Source organism: Puma concolor, chromosome B1, assembly GCF_028749965.1.
Source record: "Puma concolor isolate L17-30 chromosome B1, mPumCon1.1.hap2, whole genome shotgun sequence".
Taxonomy (NCBI): domain Eukaryota; kingdom Metazoa; phylum Chordata; class Mammalia; order Carnivora; family Felidae; genus Puma; species Puma concolor.
In genome coordinates this window covers 137,241,904-137,265,021 of record NC_141670.1, presented here as the reverse complement: position 1 = coordinate 137,265,021, position 23,118 = coordinate 137,241,904, and the positions used below count along the sequence as shown (strand labels likewise).

The following is a 23,118-nucleotide window of genomic DNA, read 5'->3' as shown; positions in this document are numbered from 1 at the left end:
CAAAAAGATAACCCAATTTAAAAAAGCACAAAAAACCTGAACAAACATTTCCCTAAAATAAACACATGAGAAGGTACTCAATATCATTAATCATCAAGAAAATGCACATCAAAACCACAGTAAGATACTACTTCACATCCACTAGGATGGCAATGAACAAATAAATGGAAAAAAACAATTGTTGGCAGGGATGCGGAGAAACTGGAATCCTTGTACTTGGCTAGGAAGAATGTAAAATGGCGCAGCCACTAGGGAAAACAGTGCGGCAGCTCCTCAAAGTTTATTAGAGTTACCATATGACCCAGCAATTCCACCCCGAGGTATATACCCAAAAGGATTAAAAATGGGGACTTAAACAGATATCTGTAAGTCAATGTTCATAGCAGTTTTCACAATAGTAAAAGGTAGAAATAATAAACAGATTATTCTTTTACCAACATACGATGGAATATAATTCAGCCATAAAAAAGAACAAAATTCTGATAGAGGCTACAAAACGGAATGAACCATGAAAACATCTTAAATAAGTCAGACATAAAAGGAAGGACAAATATGATTACACTCATGTGACATTATCTAGAATATTGACATTCATAGAGACAGTAAGTAAAACAGAAGTCACTAGGGGCCAGGAGAAAGGAGAATGGGGAAGCGTTGCTTAACGGGTACAGAATTTCTTCTTGGGATGATGAAACAGTTTCACAAATAGATGGTGATGATGGTATATGACGTTTGCAATGTACATAATGCCACTGAATTATACACTTATTAAATATGGTTCAATATTTAATATGGTTAAAATGGTAAATTTTAGGTTACATATATTTTACCACAAGTCTTAAAAAATAAAAGAGGAGGGGCGCCTGGGTGGCGCAGCCGGTTAAGCGTCCGACTTCAGGCAGGTCACGATCTTGCGGTCCGTGAGTTCGAGCCCCGCGTCAGGCTCTGGGCTGATGGCTTGGAGCCTGGAGCCTGTTTCCGATTCTGTGTCTCCCTCTCTCTCTGCCCCTCGCCCGTTCATGCTCTGTCTCTCTCTATCCCAAAAATAAATAAACGTTGAAAAAAAAAATTTAAAAAAAAAATAAAAGAGGAAAGATCTTAACTGCACACACAAACCTGTACGCACAAAACACCACAATGTGTCTTCTGCTTTTATCAAGTGGCACAAAACCAATCGCTTAACATGCTGTTTTCTATTCAGAAATGCTACTATTTTCCAAAAACTAATAAAGAACTTCTGTTTCATAATAAACTTAATCCTAAATTATATTTGATGTTCCTCATCCACAAAAGTAGAGCCTTATCATATATTTAGAGGCAACATGTTAACCATAAAACAATCATGTTTTATCACCATGCAGGATAGCTGTAAGAAAAACAACTTTAAAAAAAAATGTTATTTATTTATTTTGAGAGAGGGAGCGCACACATGTACACGAGAGCAGGGAGGGGCAGAGAGAGAGAATCCCAAGCAGGCTCCATGCTGTTAGCACAGAGCCCTATGCAGAGCTCAAGCCCATGAAGCGGGAGATCTTGACCGGAGCAGAAATCAGGAATTTGGACGCTTAACCGACTAAGCCACCCAGGTGCCCCTAGGAAACCAACTTTTTTGTGGATAGGTTCTAATTTTTAGAAGAGAGATGAACAACATCACAAACTAAACCAAAACATGACAACACAAAAACGACAAGAAATGTAAAATACAAGCAAAAGGTAAAGTTTAGTTCATCAAAACAAGTTCACAAGAAATGGCCACAGGAAAACCAGTGAATACAGGCCAGTGCGGCAACATTCCCCTGTGACTATGCCAGTCTTCTTTGTCCACTTCTTGCCAGCAAGTATTCTGTCTTGCCATGATCACTGCCACTGCTATTCTCAGTGAAGAAAAAAGAAACCAAATGTGGACTTTACTTATACAAAAGATTAATAATCATTAAGAATTCACTGGTTTTCCTTCCTGCCTCTGTTAAAATATTTTCTAAAGAATACTGATATTCTCAGCATATGGTTACTGGTAAGTGGCTGGTCAGCTTCTACTTAAAGAGGAAGGAAAGCCATTTGAAAATTCTAATGTTGCAGTTCAACTGGGTTTTGATGCATTGAGAATGTTGTTCCAAAGGGAATACAGACCCATAAAATGAAAAGAAGAAATCCCAGAGCCCTTGTGATGTCTAGTCATTCTTTCAAACTAATCATAGACTCTGATAAACTGAAAATTAATATACCGAATTAATAAAACAATTTCCATGGAGGCTATCAAGTGAAAGCAATATAATTCCAGTTTAAAATAATTGTAGTACAAGGAAAATTCCATTAAGCAAATTAGAATCTTTGAGTGTTTTCCGTGTTATGTTTAGATGTTGGCTAGCAAACATCTGTAAGTTGTCCTAGGCTCACTGATAAAAGGTACTTGCAGCTCCTCCTTTAATAGCTATCTATATGTACACAGTAAACAGTGTTTATTTCGATCCAAACTAAGAGATATAATTTTTAATGCGTTCATCGACCAGACTTCTTTTGAGTTATTTTCACTGATGCATGCCACAGTAGTCTCTAACCTATTATGTTTCTCACCTTTTTCCCATGTACTTCAGATATGTGGACATGGTGAAGTTACAGAAGCCTGAAAGAGGTCAGGTCTGGTGCCAAGACCACTGGAAAGAGACCAGAGAGCCCGGGAGGCCAGTTGGCCAAAGCCTGTTAGGCTAGGGTAGGTCAATCTTCCCTCCTTACAAAGATAATTAGCAATAAACGAAAACCCTGGAATCTAGATCATTTGGCATAGACGTTTTAATTGATACTGAAGCTGGATGATAGGTATGTGTTAGTTTTATGGATGGGTGAAATTTTTGCAGTAAAAAGTTAAAATAATTAAATTGGCATATTCTACATATGAAACAGATTACTATGGTTCAGGCTTTAAGATGTAAAATTGTGGGTGATACAGCAGAGAGAATTATCCCTATTTTTCTGGCATAGACAACCACCTCATTTCTTCACTGTTACATACAGCAAATTTATGTTCAAATTCATTATGTTTTCTAACTATAACTCAAAATGCCAGCCTACAGAAGTCATTAATAAATTTGACTACATAACAAATTTTTTTTTTTAATTTTTGAATGGCAAAAAACACCATAAGCAAAGTCAAAAGGCAAATGAGAACACTGGGAGAAAATATCTGCAAACATATGTAGCAAATAAAGAGCTAATGCTCCTAATATACAAGGACTTTAATAACTTTCGGAAAAAAAGACCAAAAATCCTAAAGAAAAATGGAAAAAAAGACATGTATAGATATTTATGTATGCCTATATATATGAGCCATATATCTGAAAGATATAAACTTAACACGTAAGAAATATGCACCTTAAAACCTCATTAAAATACTATTTCTTCACCCTTCAGATTGACAAAAGTTAAAAGCTTTGACAATACGTTCTCTTTGTAAGGCCGCGGAAAAACAGGTGCTCTCATATACTACTGGTGGGAACGCAAACCAGTACAGGTGCAGTGGAAGGGGACTCGCTAATGTGTAGCAAAACTGAATGTCCATTTACCTGCTGAGCCAGGTACCTGAGGTCCACCTCCAACAGTAAAAAAAAACACGCACGAGGTTGTTCATTGCAGTACTCTAAAACTGCAAAATGACTGGATAACCAAACACAGAAGACAGGACAAATAAACTTGCATACATACACACAGAAGAATGATGAGGATCTCTGTGAACTGATACAGGGTACATTTTTCAGTGAAAACAGCTAAGTGCCAAAGTATTTATACAGACAGCATGCATGCTTGTGTTAGAAAAAAAGGAAATAAGAAAAAATACATGTCTACTTATTGTTGCAAAAGAAATATTGGAAGGATAAACAAGAAACCAATGAAGTTAGTTATCTATAAGGGTGGGGTGTTGTTTTGGGTTGTTTTTATGGTGGTATAGGTGAAACAATTCTGAAATCATTTTAGATGATACTCATTTAGGGTAAATGAATAAAAATGCTAATATTGTTAAGTGCCAGTGTTCTCACTACACAGAAAGGGAAAACAGAGAAATCTGTGAACTAATACTTCTAAAATATATATCCATGTTCAAACATATATCCATGTTATATGAGCACATGCATGCAAATGTGTATATACATATATATGTTTGTACATATAAAGATACATATATTTTCTAGCTTTGTCCCCTAATAAAGGGCCCAGAAGCAAAGATATCCGGCAGCAACATACATACTAAGTGTCCAGATCTTGGCTCCTATTATAATTTCCCAACCCCCACTCCTAGGAGAAATGACTCATTCTAGGGACAGAGAAGATACAAGAGGAGTCTTATTAATGATGAAAATAATGAAGTACTTGAAAAGTAAAAAATAAAAAATGTAAAAGGATACAGGAGCCAGCACGGAGAAAGAGGATCTTACTAGTGAGATTTGGGACAATTTGAGAACCAAAATATTTAAGAACGGTAATGAATTATTAATCATTGAGAAACAAACAGGAATCCAGAAGTTCAATAATTAAAATATAGATAGATTTTAAAAAGGGCTCTTATTTGAATAGAATGTTGAGTAATCACTGGTAAAAGTAGGGGAAGTACTGGAGTTGGAAAAAATCATCATGTAACAATCACACCAGTAACAATTGGTTGAAGCAAGTTATCAGTAGACCCTATGCAAAGGGGATGAAATTTGGATGAAGAGTAGGGTATTTTAATTGTCTTAAAGTATCTCCTCACAGATTCCTTATTAATTGTAAGAGAGTATAGTAACTATATAGTGAAGGAATCAGACAATGAAACAAACAGGTGGTCAAAATGTGTACCAAAATGAGGAACAGATGGGCTCTGTATACCTCCAGATATGATGTGCTAAGAAAGACACAACCCTTATGTAGTATTTCATCCAGGAATGCATAACCTGAATCTTATCAAGAGGAAACATCAGATAAACTGAAGTTAAGGCACACTGTTAAAAAGAAAAAAGTTGGGGGGCGGGGGGAAGGGGATAACTATGTTCTCTGAAAATGACAATGTAATAAAGGACAAAGAAAAGTTGAAGACCTGTTACAGATTAAGAGATACTGAAGATATGACATCTATGCAATATGGGATCACAGACTAAATTCCGTATTGGAGGGGAAGAAGTCTGCTTATTATAAAACACATTTGATCAACTGACAAAATGGGAAAATGGCAGATTAAAGTAATACAGCAATGCTAAATCTACTAAAGTTTTTTAAGACTGCTCTATATAAGATTATCCTTATCCTTGGGAAACCCACACTAAGGTATTTAGGACTAAAGGGCTATGATATGCTCAATGTAACTTTCAAAATGATTTAATGAGAAGAATACATACATGCATGTATATTTATACATATATACACAGAAACATTCACAAAGTGAGTAATAAAGCATTTGGGACAAAAGGTTAACAGGTAAATCTGAACAGAGGGCACATGGATGGTCTTTATATTATTTTTTTGGTCTTTTTATTATTTTTGCAACTTTTCTACAAGTTTGAAATTCTTAAAATTATGTTCAAAAATCTAACACATTATTTTTCTCCCTAAATTTTATTTTTTCTTCTGTAATTTCTACACAGCTAAGCAGGAACAGAGTTAACTAGTCATCCAGGTAGAAACTTGGCAGTTAACCTAGACTACCTGATGGTTTCAGTTCATTTCCTTCCTTTCCTTCAACTCCCACACTCAAAGGGAGCATATCATAAAAGAGTATCTTTTATATTTGTCGTTTTTTCTCTAATAGTGAATAGGGTTAGGAAATAATTATTTAGCATCTCCCATTAGATTTACTGCTACAACCTACTAGCGATCCCCCTTCCATCAGTCCTCACTCTAAACCACTCTCCACACTGCTACAGAGTGCCCAAGCCCAAATCAAATCTAATCATGTCACACTGTATTTCTCACTTGGTCCTGAACATAGGTAGGAAAGCACTTACTAGATCAACTTAAGAATCCCAACACTGATAAAATGTATTACTTTGGATCTTAAGAAGCAAATAAGCAAAAATTACTGCCTAGAGGCTTAAAAGCTAGTATAACAAAATTGTAAACTTAGTCATGAAAAAACTGCAGGGTCTTGTTGGACCCAATCATAAACTAACTGCTATGAAGCAGTATCTTAGACAAGTAACACGGGATAAGACCTCTGGAAACAGTAGAGGTCATTAAAAGCAAGGAATGAAAGAAAAAGGTAGGAAACAGAAGGAAGGGTAGGGTAGACTAACTAAAGGTAGGGGAAGGATAAGTAGTGAAGGTAAGGGAAAGAAAAGGGAGAAAAAAGACTATTCTCTAGGGTTTCATAGTAAAACAGATTTCTCTCATATTAAACTATCAATATTTTGAGAATTAACTAGCCCTCTCTCAATTTTTCCTAATTGAAAAGCAAACTGAACATAATCAAAGTTACTTATGTCTTTGTGAACATCTGACATTTTATCAGAAGTTACTTGAAAGCAATATTATTCATCATCAAAGTATATTCTATGAGTACTAAAAATATTTATAAACAAACAGATCCATGTTTCTACCACTTTCATTTTGTAGATTCTTTAATTTTTCAGTTCAAGGCATCAACATGTAACTACATATAAAACTGCATATATATTTTATACGTATATATTGCATACAAAAGTTATAAAACTGAAGCTTTCTCACTTATGGTATCTATACAATTATTCTAATACATATAGATACAGGCAAGGCATAAAATCATGACTCCAAATTTTCCCTTAGAAATTTGCAAGAAGCAGTACAATACATTAATATACCCCTTTACTTCCATAGAAAACCTCGTAACATACAAAAGGTCTAATGCACACAACCTCCTTTGTTTTTCTAATAGCAGCCAAGTTGACCTGGGCTCACTATGCCTCTCTACAGTCAGTGCAGAAAATTCAAAGACTTTTTCATTCATTCAACTACTCAGCCAAAACACAACAAGCACCTATCCCTCTAGGTACTGGGTACTATGATTCCACAACCCTCTCCTCTCTTTGCCAAGTAAATTGCCTGCTATTATCCCTTGGTGTCATACGAATTCCCTTTATTCCCTTTAACCTCTTTCTTTTCTTGTTCTTTTCCCAACTTCTGCTCCATTAACCTGAAAGAAACCTTCCTTATTGTCATTTGCTAACCTCAACCCAGTAATAACTACTTCCAGTCACTATTCAATTCCCCTATAAATTTTATCATATGTATCTCATGTGGCTTCCTGCTCTATGAGAGGAATTATTTTCCAGTTTCACTAGACAGGCACCAGAAAGGGATAAATGCAGAATGTGGATTGCTACAAAAATATTATTCTGGACTCTCTTAAAAAGGTCACTATCATTAAAAAAAAAAAGAAGAGGAGGAGGAAGAGAGAGAAAGGAGAAACTAATTTGGATTTTTAAAGAGTAGAGAGATACAAGCAAGTGTAATATGTGGACCTTAACTAGATTGTTGTTTGAAAAGATCTGTAAAAGAAATCTTGGGGATAACTGGAGAATTTGGATAGGGACTGGATTTAACATGACAGTACTGAATTATTGTTATTTTGTTAACCCATGAGAAAAATATAATGGTCACACAGAGGAATGTCCTTATTTCTAGGAGGCACACGCTGAAGTATTTACAGGTGAAGTATTATGATGGCTGAAATTACTTTCAAATGGTTCAGCAATGCCACCTCTCCACCCTGAAATGTATATAAACACAATGACAATGTATGTGGCAAAACACTGGCAATTATTGAGTCAAGATTGAAAGTATTTGGATGTACACTATAGTTTCCATTAAACTTTTCTGTAGGTTTAAAATTTTCAAAATGCAAACTCTGGTCTAAAAGGAGAGGGATAAAACCACTGAGAAATCTCCACCTGTTTCTAGATTTCTTGTTTTTTAGAAAGAGCAGAAATAAGAAATTTCCCATTGGTCTACAAAATGCTAACTGATAAATCTTAAAATGGGTTACCACTCTAGCCAGGTTGTAAAGATACACAAAATTACGGCCTTTTCTTTTTCCTATATAAACAAATGTATTCTACATCACCAGTACTTTAAACTTATGTTACCAAAGATGAAAATCTGTGGTGGTGCTGCACAACTCTTTCCTTAAACTATGTAGTTTACAGTCTCCATCAGAACATCTTATATTGAGGTAAACAAAAGGTCATGAAACAAAGTATATTTTCACAATCTGTGAATTATTTGTATGTACCTTACACAAGCTCATAGATATTCTTTTCCTTTCTGCTAATTCTGTGATAGTTTTTTATTCTTGAAAGATCCTACCACTCTCAGAGGCCCCGCTCTTCGGCAAAACATGCAGAAAGGAGTGTAATGAACCTTAAAAAAAAAAAAAGGCTGACAGCACCACATTTTTCACTGGAATGCACATCACAGAGGGCGCTGTTTAAATACTTTTAGGACCTGGGGCACCTGGCTGGCTGAGTTGGAAGAATGTGCGACTCTTGGTCTCAGGGTTGTGAGTTCGAGTCCCACACTGGGCGTAGAGATCACTTAAATAAGTAAAACTTTAAAAAATATTTTTAGGACATATGATTCTTCAAACTACAGTTATCATATGACTAAAATATTCATTCACTGAATTCAGAGACCATTTTCCACCATTAAATTAGACCAGGGGCACCTGGGTGGCTCAGTCAGTTTAGCGTCCAACTCTTTGATTTTGGCTCAGGTCATGGTCTCACAGTTGTTAGATTGAGCCCTGCGTTGGGTTCTGTGCTGGGTATGAAGCCTGCTTGAGATTTATTCTTTCTCCCTCTTTCTCTCTCCCTGCTGCCTCTCTCTTGCTTGTGCTCTCTCAAAAAAGCAAAACAAAATTAAAAAAAATCTTAGACTTCAACTACACTCCCATTCCAGATTCACAAACTAGGAGCTGTGGAAAATAAGACTGCCACAAAATCTCAATACCCATAAAGATAAGAAAAAGCAAAGAGCTTATTCAAATCAATAAACTTAAAACATAATAAAACTTAAAATCTCAAAAATTTTCTCATGGATTTTCTTTCCTAGCAAGTTAGAATTTAGAATGTGATAACCAAGATAATTAGCTATTGGGGGCCAAGAGCTGGCCGAACTTAACACCCACAACTGACCACTACACACTAACTAAGAAAGCAAAGGAAACCATTTGGCAAAGAGAAACAAAACAAGAATATAAGCAACTCCAGAAAAAGAAATGGAGACAAGTGACAAAAACACTCAGTTCTTCAGTTCTGTACTTCTTGTGCCTGAATTGTACAGTATTTGGTATCAGGGTAATTATTCTCAAAATTATTTTCTAAAACAAAACAAAGTTATAGACATCTATGTGGGTACAGAACTTCCAAAGGAAACAAAATAGCAAACTAAATATCAAAAATATAATGGGGATACAGCAAAGCCTGGGATTCAATTACTCACAAATCAATAGAATCTTCCTGAAAATAGAATACTAACCTTACACAGGGTCACCTGAGAAGACAGAATAAATCATTCTGCTCCAAACATTTTTTATTAGCACACGTTTTCTTACTTTCTTAACAGTATAATTAAATGCCTGAAACTCAAGTTTAATATAATGAATATTCACAGGCTACTGTCTTCAAATATAAATTCAGATATAAGAAGAATGTTTCACCTTCTTTTACAGAAAAGAAATAAGTGATGTCATTCCTCATGTATAAGAGAAGCAGGACAGCAGAGTAGGTGAATGCCTGACCCTGGAGACAGATTCCTAGGTTTGAATCATGGCTCTGCCATTACCTCATCCTGTGACTGTGGGCAAGTACTTCTAGTGCCTGTTTCTAACAGCATAAAAATGAGTAAAATAATAGAATTAATCTCACAAGATTGTGGTGAAGAATAAATGATGTAATACATGAAAAACCTAGGAAACAGTAAATGTACACTGCTATTAATATTATTATCTATTATCATTAACTATTATTCAAGGGAAGGGGTGGATTTCATTTACCTATGATATTACATATATTTTTTTTTAATGTCTATTCATTTTTTGATAGAGACAGAGTGTGAGTGGGGGAGGGGCAGAGAGCAAGGGAGACACAGAATCCGAAGCGAGCTCCAGGCTCTGAACTGACAGCACAGAGCCTGACACGGGGCTCGAACTCACGGACGGTGAGATCATGACCTGAGCCGAAGTCAGCCGCTTTAACCGACTGAGCCACCCAGGTGTCCCTACCTATGATATTATAAAAGTGAATTCCTTGAACAAGAATTCTTTAGCAGGCATAGGAAATGAAAAACATAAAACTGATCAAAAAACCAGGGGAGATAGGGTGCCTGGGTGGTTCAATCAGTTAAGCATCTGACTCTTGATTTCAGCTCAGGTCATAATCTTACAGTCGTGAGACCGAGCTCCTGGGCTCAGCGCTGAGCCGGATGGGCTCAATGCTAGGTGTGGAGACGGCTTGAGATTCTCTCTCCCTCTCCCTCTGTCCTTCCCCCGCTTGTGTTTGTGCACACTCTTTCTCAAAATGAATAAATAATATATATATTATAGATATATAATATGTATTTTAAAAATAAAAAAAAACAGGGGAGATAAATTTAAGCCCACATAAAAAACTTAATTCTATCACATGGCCTCTCCACCAGTAAATTAAGAACTGTTCTTTAATGGGGGACAGCTCGCCTTTTCCTAAGATTTTGTAAAAGCTTTCCTTCAACAACCTCTGACCCTAAAAGGAAGCCCTTATTCCTGAATACCCACTTAGATACAGCAAAGCATCAGGCTAATCCACTGATGTTGGAAGAAGGTAAAAATATTTGAAAAGATTTTTTTTTGACATTAAAAGATTTTAAAAAATAAACCAAATCTTAGCCTCTGATCCCAAAAAGTTTGAGTTTTGAACCATGACTGGTTCTGAGATAACTTCAAAAATTCATCCCTATGGGGCTTTTTGAAACTTTTTTTTTTTTTTTGGACTAGGCAATTACATAGTTAAGAAAGAGCTAGAGATACAGTAAGGAGGAAAACAACTCTTGCATCATGAACACATGACAATGTGATTTGCTTCCTACAAAACATGCAGTAAGACCAAATATAAAAGATCCAAACTGAAAGGTCTAAAATTATGGGGACAGATACTAAGAAGGGAAGGAGGAAAAATGGAAGGGAGAGAGCACAGACCATTATAAATTATTTCAGCTCTTTGGAGGGGTAAAAAAGAACTAAGTATCTGAATTTTTATTTTAAAAATCAAGATACTTTAAAAATTGAAGGAAAAAAAAGAATGTGTTCTTCCTTCTCTATATGTTTTGGAATCATTCTTTAACTCACTTTCTACTTCAGCATATAGACATAGTCATAACTATCCTTGATTCCGTCAAAACATACTGGATCTTTACTTTCCAAAAATAATTCTAGGCTAGGCTTTTTGAGGTTCCTCCTCTACCACACACAAAGAAAATAATAAACCAGCTTGAGAGATTATACTTCAGATCTTCTCCGTTTCCTCTCTTCTTTCTATATCGTTTGTTGTATAACACTTCCAAATTACAAACTCCTAAGGAGAACAGTGGCCTTCTTCATTTTCATTTAAATAAAACACACACAAAAATGTGCTCAGACAATGTAAAGCTGACACCAAATTAGGACCACAATGTATGTGAACAGGAGACTTCCTCTTAATTCCACATTTCCCTCAATTTAGGCATAGATCCTTCTTCTACAGGGAGAAGGAATTTAGCTTGCAGGGTCGGGGGAGGGGCAGAGAGAGGGGGGAGACAGAGAATCCAAAGCGCCATCTGCACTGACAGCAACAGAGCCTGATGCCGGGCTTGAACTCACGAACAGAAACGTGAGATCATGACCTGAGTGGAAGTTGGATGCTTACCCAACTTTGCCACCCAAGCACCCTGGAGTTTAGCTTTCTTAGGATGCTCCTAAGTGGCCACAGTCAACTCACAACCACATCAATACACCTAATGGTGCCTTATTAGCAGAGATCTTCATAAAACAGGAGCAAGGGGCAATCCTACCACAGGTAAGAAGACCAGCAATGACAAGTCCTGTATAAGACTGTAAAGGGAATGGACATCCCTTCTCCCACTCCTTTCCCCCAGGTCAAAACAGAACAAAAAAAAGGGGGAGGGGGGAGGAGTGGCTAGTGGTAAAAGTTTAAGAAGAAAATGAAAATGAAAAGTTGACATCCTTGTGTTACAGATACATTACACTACATACGTATGTATTTGGGGACTACAAAAAAGCTCTTGAGACCTACAGCAAAAACAGCACACTTATTTCTCCAATCCCTTCCTGCCTTTCTTAGTCAATAATTTAAGCAATGACTCTAAACTCATATCCTTTTAGGCAAACTCTATTCTGCCTTTCAAAAATAAAGCCAATATGCTAATGAACTGTGTAATCAACTAAACACGAAGGTTTATGCATTATCGTCAGCAGAACACTGTTTTGTTGATATTCTAATCTTAAAAAACTCAGAGATAAAAATGACTTAAGGCCATTGTTTGCAACAATGAATGGGAGCTAACATAAATTTTGCTTTTACTTACAATGTGCCAGGTACAGCGTTAAGGACTTTGTAAGCATTACCTTGTTTAACCCTTATGATACTTCTATTAAATACTATTACTACACTCAGTTTACAGATAGGAAATGAGAAATTAAGAAATATGTACTAGGACAAAGAGCTGTAAGCAACGACACCATGACTGAAACCTGGAAATATGACTGAGTTTGGTACTTTAACCAAAACATGTACTACACTGCAGTTCTCATTAATATCTGCTTTTAAATCTTTATACAACATATTTTTTTAAATTTTTTAATGTTTGTTTATTTTTGACAGAGACAGAGCACGAGCGGGAGAGGGGCAGAGAGAGAGGGAGACACAGAATCCGAAGCAGGCTCCAGGCTCTGAGCCGTCAGCACAGAGCCTGACATGGGGCTCAAACTCATGAACTGTAAGATCGTGACCTGAGCTGAAGTCAGAGGCTTAACCGACTGAGCCACCCAGGCACCCATTATACAATATTTTTAATCACACTATCAATAAAGATCAATACATAATTTGTCCTCAAAACAAGAGCCAAAGAAGGGATACTTGCGGTCAAAAACAACTCAAAGATGGAAGTCATAGAAACCTCTAGCTCTAGACAATAAACCAAAAGTCTAAGGGGGAAAAAATGTATCACAAAAGGGGATATAAAGTGTGATAAAAATGATTTATATTTCTGGGGCACCTGGATCGCGCAGGTGGTTAAGCATCCAACTCGATTTCGGCTCAGGTCATGATCTCACGGTTAGCGAGGTGGAACCCCACATCTGTGTTGTCGGTGCAGAGCACACTGCATGTGCACACTCTCCCCCAAAATAAATAAACTTAAAAAAAATTCATATAAAAAATGATTTCTAAGTCCCAAACTTAGGGTATCATTTCTTGAAATAAAGAAAAACTGAATTAAAATTTAAAATCCCAATAGTCTAATTTGTAATGCTATTTTAATTTTCACCTTGCATTTTTTTCTAATTATAAAAAATTAAAAATCTGTAATTTAATCTTCATGTTAAATATATCCGCACTTTTCATACTGTATGGAGTTCCATTCCTTGAACTTTTTTTTTTTTCAACATTTATTTATTTTTGGGACAGAGAGAGACAGAGCATGAATGGGGGAGGGGCAGAGAGAGAGGGAGACACAGAATCGAAAACAGGCTCCAGGCTCTGAGCCATCAGCCCAGAGCCTGACGCGGGGCTCGAACTCACGGACCGCAAGATCGTGACCTGGCTGAAGTCGGACGCTCAACCGACTGCGCCACCCAGGCGCCCCTCCTTGAACTTTTTAAACTCTCTCAATATATGTCTCGGGGCACCTGGGTGGCTCAGTCAGTTAAGCGTCTGACTCTTGATTTTGGCTCAGGTCATGATCTTATGGTTTGCCGACAGCAGGGAGTCTGCTTGGGATTCTCTCTCTCCCTCTCCTTGCCCTTCCCCAAATTTCTCTCTCTCTCTCTCTCTCTCTCTAAATAAACATATAAACTTTTAAAAATAAATAAATTGGGGCTCCTGGGTGACTCAGTCAGTTAAGCGTCCGACTCTTGACTTCAGCTCAGGTCATGATCTCACGGTTTTCTAAGTTCGAGCCCTGCATAGGCTCTTGGGATTTTTGGGATTCTCTCTCTCTCTTTTTCTCTGGCCTTCCCCAACTTGCATGCGCGCTCTCTCTCTCTCAAAATAAATAAACATTAAAAGATAAATTTCTGTTGCTTAAGCTATCCAGTTTGTAGTAATTTGCTACAGCAGCCCTAACAAATTAATACATGTAGCCATAGAGAACTAATACCTACACTTAATTCAAAACAACTTTTGTTGGCAGTACCAAAACTAGCCTTAACGCAGGGCTCAAGTAGATGGCCAAGGCTTCTAAGTCTTAATTCTGAAAAAAAGATGTTGGTCGTATCAGAAATATCTTAGACCACAGATTTCTTTTTATTTTTTTTTTAAGTTAGCTGGGACTCCAGCAATCCTGTAATTTAATCCACTCATTTCAAAAAGTGATACTGCTGATGTGCCAGGAGCTTTTCTGTACACTTAACATATAGTAATTCCTCACAAGAAACCTGGGAGGTATCACTACCACCAATTCCATTTTTAAGATGAAGAAAACTGATGTCTTGAAGTTAAGGTCATGCAGCTGGTAAGTGGCCCAGATTCAGTAAACTGAGGTGCACAAAGAATAAGTGATTTAGGCAAAATCATAGTTAATAGTTGAGCTGAGACTAAACCTAATGGTCCTTTCCCTTACCTTCAAATCTTGTTTTCAGAAAGTTAAATAGAAAAGCTTTTCTTCTACTTGCTGTATTAAATTTTGTACCACTGCAACCACTGCAACCTTAGAAAAATATATGTGCAGGGCACCTGGGTAGCTCAGTTGGTTAAGCATCTGACTCTTGATTTCGGCTCAGGTCAGGATCTCAAGAGTTTGTCAGTTCGAGCTCGGAATTGGGCTCTGCACTGACAGTGTGGAGCCTGCTTGGGATTTTTCTCTCTCCCTCTCTCTCTCGGCCCCTCCCCTGCTTGAGCGTGTGCACTGGCTCACACTCTCTTTCTCAAAATAAGCTAAAAAAAATATGTGATTATCTATCTGCCCTCCTCTAAGTATACAAACATGGGTTACTCGTTTTCTTCCATCTCCAAACCCTAAAATACTGCCTTTCAATCCCTAATGTTTTTCTTTCATCTATATTAATCATTTTTATCTACCAGAACTCACATTTTCACTTCTACACGGTTTTGGAAATACAGCTTAATGTTTGATCCTAACTGAAATACAAATACTCCTAGAAAGGGTAAGCCTCTATTATTAGCCACGTGTATTGTAGTAGGAATAAATCAGATCCTTTTTGGACAACAGGCTTTGAAACAAAGATGGGAAGATAGCCATTGTCAAGTTTTAAAATGACCCTGCCCCAAAGTACAACTTGCTTAGGGACACCTGACTAAAGAATCAGAGTCTGTTCTGGGAAATCTGGGATAGGGTACTTAAGCGTTCGTTAGCCTTTCTTTGGGAGTTTGAAGTTTAAAATACAGAGTGTAGGGAAGTGGTGAAAACCATGCTTCCCATGACAAGGAATGGAAACATGAAGAAAGCCAGTTCTCCAAAGATAGTGAGACAGACGCACAGGAGAAGCGCCACACTGACAGTGTGAGGGAAACCTGACTGTCTTTGGTTTCTAGGTTCTTCTTGTACAGCCCAGCTGCATTTCCATGTCCCCAGAGCTTTTGGTATCCCCTGGGATATATCCAAAAGCCTGATAACTTCCCCTTTCTGTTTAAGATATTTGAATTGTGTCACGTACAATCAATAGAGAACTAACATGGTCAAAAAGCTATCCTCTCTAAAGCCGAAGAACATTACTGAAGGACTAATAACCTCATGTAAAAAATGTTTCAGTAACAATAAAGCAAAGTATAATACTAAAACTAAGGCAACCAGATAGCAAGAATACTCTCGAGTCCCTTACAACGTAGCTCATCATTTAAACTAGTCACTCCAAGGAACTACAATACAATAGGTTAGAGTTCCAAAGCCTGTGCTTACAACTCAATTTTTCCAGGGGAAAAAAAGAATGAAAATGATGTTTTAAAAATACGATTTTATTCTATGTAGGTACCTACAATAAAAGTAACAATGCTTTAAAGCTATAATTGAAACTGAAGATAATTTATTCTAATATATCCTTTTTGGTGGGGGGGGGGGTGCAGAAAACTACAAGCCATTCAGGAAAGGTTTGCCTAAGCTTACCCAGCCATCAATGGGAAAGAAGGCTTGAAACCCAGCTCTTCTGGGGCAGAGTTCAGTGGTCTTGCTACAATACAATGATGCAAGAAAGACTATCATGATTCTTGCTCTTGGCTCCTTGTTCAACACACAAAACAATCCTAAAACTGACCTGATTCTCCGTTCTGGGCTGGCATGAACCTGCGTAGAAACAATAGGAATGGCAGGCACTTTCTTCCTGAAGCAGATGTGGAGAAGTATTATACCTGTGATGTAAGAAAAAAAAAAAAGTTTATTTTCAGACTATGTATTGGCATAATGAGTCATTCATTTTCAACTGATTCCCTCTTTGTCTCCTTATTTGTGGCCAATGATTTAATAGTGGAACACATGACAATGACTTATTTAAGACAGATAAAATCTGTCCACAAAAAATATAGTCATTTAAATCTGGTCTCTATAAACCATCTACTAAGACCAGGAAAAATTATGCAAAGAATCAATGACAACACAGTTACTTAGTGGCAGGGCCAGGTTCAGAACCTAATTCTTCCCCATTTCCAGTCCAGTGTTCATTTGTACATCACAGATCACACTCCTTTTTTGCTTTTATGAGCCAAAAAAGCAAAAAATTCTTGTTAGTTCTCTAGGTATATTTGTCAAGTATCTGAAGCTAACTGTAGTTTGCCCTAACTTAAAATCAGAAAACACTGCTTCCTACTTAATGGTTATAACCCATGCTTAAGTTATTAAGCATGCCTTCTACAGGACATTCAAATGTTTGTTTTATTTGGGGTGCCTGGCTGGCTCAGACGACAGAGCATGAGACTCTTCATCTCTGAGTTATATGTTCAAGCTCTACAATGGGTACAGACATTACTTTAAAAAACAAAACAAAACAAAAAGTCTGAAAAAAATATTTTATTTACCATTCAGTATTTCAATATGAAAATCCTAGTATATGAATCATGAGATCTAGGTTCTGGTCTTTCCTAACTCTGTTCTCAACAAGTTCTATGATCTTAATCAATTATTTCTTTAGTCCCAAAGTGCTTTTATTCAAAACTAAGGAGCTTGGACTAATTCCCATGGGCTTTCTGTCTGCTGTTCTGATCAACTATTTGTTTTTGTCATGTATTTGTTAATCTCTCTGATCATATTACAATAGTTAAACATAACCAGAAATACTGCCTTCAAAGAACACCTTGTTGACTCGGTAGGTAGAATGTGTGACTCCTGATCTCAGAGATTACTTTTAAAAAATTAAGAGAGTTTTACTTAAAAAAAAAAAAAAAAAAAGAAATACTGCCTTCAAATATACAGTCCATTATCATTCAAAAGTCTCTGCAATAATAACCTAGTTTTGCTGTCCATCTCACCCAGCTAGTAGTGGAAGGAAAAGTATTTTTCAAAATCTCCCTCTTAGGTAGTTTCTAAGAAAAATCCTGAATTATTTTCCCAAGTCATTCATTCAGTTATTCATCCAACAAGTAGTTCCTGAGTGGCTTGACAAATGGCAGACACAGGCTTAATCAGATAAAAGACTAATAAAAGAAGATACCTCTGGTATAAAACTGAGTGACATTAGGAATTCAAGTGGCAGTAAGGGAATAAGCAGAAGTGATGACGTGTCTTCTAAACTGTGACTTCAGAATATGCTTCCCCTACTTTCTAGCTTATTGTTACTACAAGAATTATTTGTAACATGTTTTATTTTATTTATTTATTTATTTTTTAACGTTTATTTATTTTTGAGACAGAGAGAGACAGAGCATGAACGGGGGAGGGCAGAGAGAGAGGGAGACACAGAATCGGAAGCAGGCTCCAGGCTCTGAGCCATCAGTCCAGAGCCCGATGCGGGGCTCGAACTCACGGACCGTGAGATCGTGACCTGAGCCGAAGTCGGACGCTTAACCGACTGAGCCACCCAGGCGCCCCTTGTAACATGTTTTAAATTCAAAGGACAATAATAGAGGGAACACCCAGGTACCTGCTCCTCCCCCCACTGGAGAACCTAAATAGAAGTTAATGGTAATGTTTTCCTGACTGGCTCCCCCCAAATCCATGCCCCACCTCTCTCATCCCTTCTGTCTGCTGCAACTGCTAGGCTATATTTTATCGTTACTTGATTTTTTAAAAGATTTAAAACATATGTATATATCCCCCAACAACATAGGGTTTCATTTCGTTTGCTGTTGAATTCTGTGAAAATGGTATTAAATAGCTCCAGTCTTCTCGGTTTGACTTTTTCATTCAGTATTACGTTTTAAAGATTCATCCAGTTGCTGCATCAGTTGTAGCTCATTCCTTTTACTGTAGAATAATTCTGCATTGTATAAATATATAAGTGAATTATCCATTTTCTTTACAATAGTATCTTATTCTTCTCCCAAGATTTTTTTCCTACTATGAGCATTTCTGTTACAAAAGTTCTCATATGCATCTCCTATGGCCTGTGTGCCAAAGTTTCTCTTAAGTTTGTGCCTAGTAGTTGATGAATACGTCTATGTTCAATTTTTCATGAAGATGCCAATTTTTACTTTCCCCAATGTGTGTTTAGGAATTTATAATCCCAACAGCAACAGGTAGTTCATACTGAACCACATCCAACACTTACTAATGCTAAGTTAATTTTGGGGTGTAAAATGGCATAGAATTGTGGCCTAACTTTGCATTTTCCTGTTGATGAAAGATACTGAGCATTTCTTCAGATTTATTGGCTAATTCATGTTTCCTCTTTTATGAAATGCCTATTCAGACATTTTGCCAATTCTTCCTCGGCTGTCTGCCTTTACTTATTATTTCCTAGAAATTTTAGCATCTTTGATGATTATTTGGCTTTACCCATTTTAATATTTTAATATAAATTCACCAAGGGTAAATGCTTTGACATGATTTCAATGCATTCTAACTGCAAAATGCAATATAATTTCAAGTATCAGGTTTACCCAAATCACAATTTAAATCACACTTTAGGGGCACCTGGGTGGCGCCCAATTTTTGATTTCAGCTCAAGTCATGACCCCCTGGTGGTGGGATCAAGTGCTGCAATGGGCTTGTGCTGAGCATAGAACCTGCTTAGTATTTTCTCTTTCTTTTCTTTTTTCTTTTCTCTTTTCTTTCTTTTTCTTTCTCTCCCTTCCTCTCCCTCTCTCTCTCTCCCTCTTCCCCTCCACTGCCCGGGTACGCATGCACTCCCCTGGGTCTTTCTCTCTCAAGTAAAATAAATAAATCACACTTTAGGCAGAGTTCTTATTTTGACTTTGACATCTTACACATTTTTATTTCATGCTTTGGTTGCCTCTAATTTAGAATAAGTCAGCTATATTGTCAACAGGTTGAGTTTGAATACATGAATATGCACACAGGTATGAAAACTGAATTTCCAAATTAAATTATATAATTCAGAAGACCACAGAGATTCCAGACTTGAGTAGACAATTAGCTGTACTTCCTTGGCTTAAATATGTCTTTAAGAGCAATTTAATGAAAATTCTAAGGACCTTAGAATCATACTTTTTGGCTCGAAGATCAATGGGAAAAAAATTTTTCCAGAGCCCCAAAAGTGTTTTAAGAATCCCTGCCCGGAGCGCCTGGGTGGCTCAGTCGGTTAAGCGTCTGACTTCGGCTCAGGTCATGATCTCATGGTTCGTGAGTTCCAGCCCCACATTGGGCTCTGTGCTGACAGCTCAGAACCTGGAGCCTGCTTCAGATTCTGTGTCTCCCTCTCTCTGCCCCTCCCCTGCTCATGCTCTGTCTCTCTGAAAAATAAAAACATTTAAAAAAATTTTTAGGGGAGCCTGGGTGGTTCAGTTGGTTGAGTGTCTGACTTCGGCTCAGGTCGTGATCTCGTTGTCTGTGAGTTCGAGCCCCGCGTCGGGCTCTGTGCTGACAGCTCAGAGCCTGGAGCCTGCTTCAGATTCTGTGTCTCCCTCTCTCTCTGCCCCTCCCCCACTCATTCTCTCTCTCTCTCTCTCTCTCTCTCTCTCTGTCAAAAATAAATAAACATTTAAAAAAATTTAAAAAAAATTTTTTTATAATCTCTTCCTAAGTGTTATACAAACCAATTAGACTGAAGAGTAACAAAAACCTAAATGTGTCAAAAAAAAAAAAAAAAAAACTTAACAAGCATGGCTACAGCCCTCCTGTTGCTTCTCAGGACTCCTGGCAGATCACCTAATCTGCATCATTCAAGAAAAAAAAAAATCAAAAGCCACCTAAGATCTGAGTCACTCTACATGCTGTCCTTGATTCCTATATATATATAAGCAATCAGAAGAGAAGTTCCAGAACCACACTTACCCACTCACCAAAATCTACAGATTTACTCTTCTACTATGCTTGAACTTTTTGGGTCAAAAAGTCTAACTCCTCCACTTTGAAAATAGATATCATGCCCCTACCTTTCAAGAACATTGCTCTAGTAAGGCCCAATTCTCTCCTCTCTAGCATCAATTTCCTAATTTCCTCCTTATTATGAAGCAAACCATGTGTGTGTGTGTGTGTGTGTGTGTGTGTGTGTGTGTGTGTGTGTGTGTGTATTTCCAATCATTAGAAAACAAACAATAACAAGGAACCTTTTGAACCTACCATCACCTCTCTAGTTTCTGGCCAGTTTCTCTGATTCCTTCCTTGCAAAAGGTCACAAAAGAGATGACCATACTCTGTTTCCAAGATTCTTCAATTCAAATTGAACACATTCTAATGAGACTTTTGCTCCCCAATATGCCATTGAACTTGAAGGTCACCTACATATTATTATTAAATCCAAGTTCTCATCTTTCTTGACCTATCTACAGCCAACTGGTATGACTCATCAAACCCTGATATCTTCTCTATCTGGCTTCTAGAACAAAGTTTCTCCTGGTTTCATCCTATCTCACTGGTCTCTCCTCACCTCCTTGGCTTCCTTCTCCTCTTCTCACTAATCACTAAAGTTCAAGTATTTACCCTTTCTCCATCCAATAGCAAACTGTACTGACTCTGTCTACAAAATGCATCCAGATTCTGACCACCTCCCATCATCTACAGACTTTAACCAGAATAAGTATCATCTGTCACTTGGATTTTTCCCATAGTTTAGTAACTGGCCTCCCAACATCTACCCTTGCCCCACTTCAGTCCTTTCTCATCAAAGCAGTCAGAGTGATCCTGATAATGTTACATAACCCATACAGTGTAACATCTGTGCCCAAAATCTCCTAATCGCTTCTCATCCCAGAGTAAATGCCACAATCTTTAAAATAGCATAAAAAGAACCTACATAATTTGGCCCCTATTACCTCTGACCTCATTTCCTACTGACCTCCTTGCAATTCCGTATTCACGCTAGACATACTCCTGCCTCAGAGCCTTTACACTTGCTGTTCTCTCTGCCCAAATGCTTTTCCAGGAGACGATCATCTCTACATGCCTCACTCCTACACTATCTTCAGATCTTTGCGCAAATATTTGTCTCCTGAACTAAGTCTTTCCTGTCCACTCTTTTTAAAACTGTAACAATTTTACTCCCAGCATCCCTAATCTACCTATTTTTCTCCAATGTTACTAACATAAATTTATTTCACTTCTTTCCTGTTTGTCTATATCCTCCCACAAAAACATAAATCCACAAGGGCAAGAGCTTTGTTCTGTTTGGTGCTATACCTTCAATGCCTAGAAAGGGTTATGGCACACAGTAGGCATTCAATAAACATTTTTTTAATGAACAAATAAGTAATTACACTCTTAGGCTAAAAATTACAATCTTCCTGAGTTTACAAAACAAGAATATCTAATCAGGGGCAATAGATTTTTGATGTAAAATAATCATTCTAGTATTTCAACAGTTAAGTGATAACAACTCGAAAGACTTCAATAGGCATTGTAGCCAATACTTCTAGAAAATTAATCACTGTAGTAAATAGTTCCCCTCCCCAAATCAGGTCTTAAATTCTAGCTGTCCACACAGTGACACTTATTTTCCACTAACTGCTGTCATATTCAACAATGGTTGGCTGGCAGAGGCACAACACCAACACACAGGAAAATATTACAAAAATGTTCATTCCAAACTGGTTCCAGACAAAGAACCATACTCTTTATAAATAAAGAAACTCTAAAAATAAAGGGCAGATATTTTTAAGTGTTTTAAATATGTGGTTTGGAAATAATTTCAGACTTACATAAAAGCTGCAAATATAAGAATTAAAAACCACCACTATGCCTAAAGTCACCAATTGTTAATGTTACCCTCTTTGTTTTATCGTCTGTGCTCATGGATTCTCTTGTACTTCCTTTCCATTCACACAGACACACACACTCACACTATTTTTCCTCTAAACAAACCAAAGATAAATTATATAACATCACAGCCCTTTGCTCCATTGACTCACTATGCATTTCCTAAGAATAGAGATATTCTCTTTTATAACCAGAGTAATCTTCAGGAATTTGAACAGTGTTACAATGTTTTTATTTTCTCTAGTATCCACATCCCCAATTTTTTCAATGGGTCCTTCAATACTATCCTTTTATCGTATTTTCCCCCCATCCAGTATAGCGTCAGGTAGTGCAGTTAGTGATTATCTCTCTTAAGCCTTCTTTAATACAGAACACTGCCCTGTCTTTTATGACATTCAATTTTTGGAAGAACACAGCTCCATCCCCCACTTTTTAAAATGTTTTAATTTTTGAGAAAGAGAGCGTGTGCATGTGCGTGTACACACAGGGGTGGGGCAGAGAGAGGAGGAGAGAGAGAATCCCAAGCAGGCTCCATGCTGTCAGTGAAGAGCCTGAGGAAGGATGGCTTGATCCCATAAATCATGAGATCATGACCTGAGCCAAAATCCAGAA

At 37.3% G+C, this 23,118-nt stretch overlaps 1 protein-coding gene across 15 annotated transcripts in view; it reads right to left on the bottom strand.

Moving 5' to 3' along the window:
* The window catches only part of WDFY3 (WD repeat and FYVE domain containing 3), a 277,574-nt gene that overhangs the window by 228,637 nt on the left and 25,819 nt on the right, over positions 1–23,118 (bottom strand). For 12 of the 15 annotated variants that reach the window (XM_086704668.1, XM_086704670.1, XM_086704667.1 and 9 more), the window contains exon 2: positions 16,457–16,550. The gene's annotated coding sequence lies outside the window, so the exon portion shown is untranslated. Of the gene's footprint in view, positions 1–8,230; positions 8,359–16,456; positions 16,551–23,118 lie in introns of all 15 variants that reach the window. The other 3 variants (XM_086704669.1, XM_086704671.1, XM_086704673.1) reach the window with 1 other exon arrangement.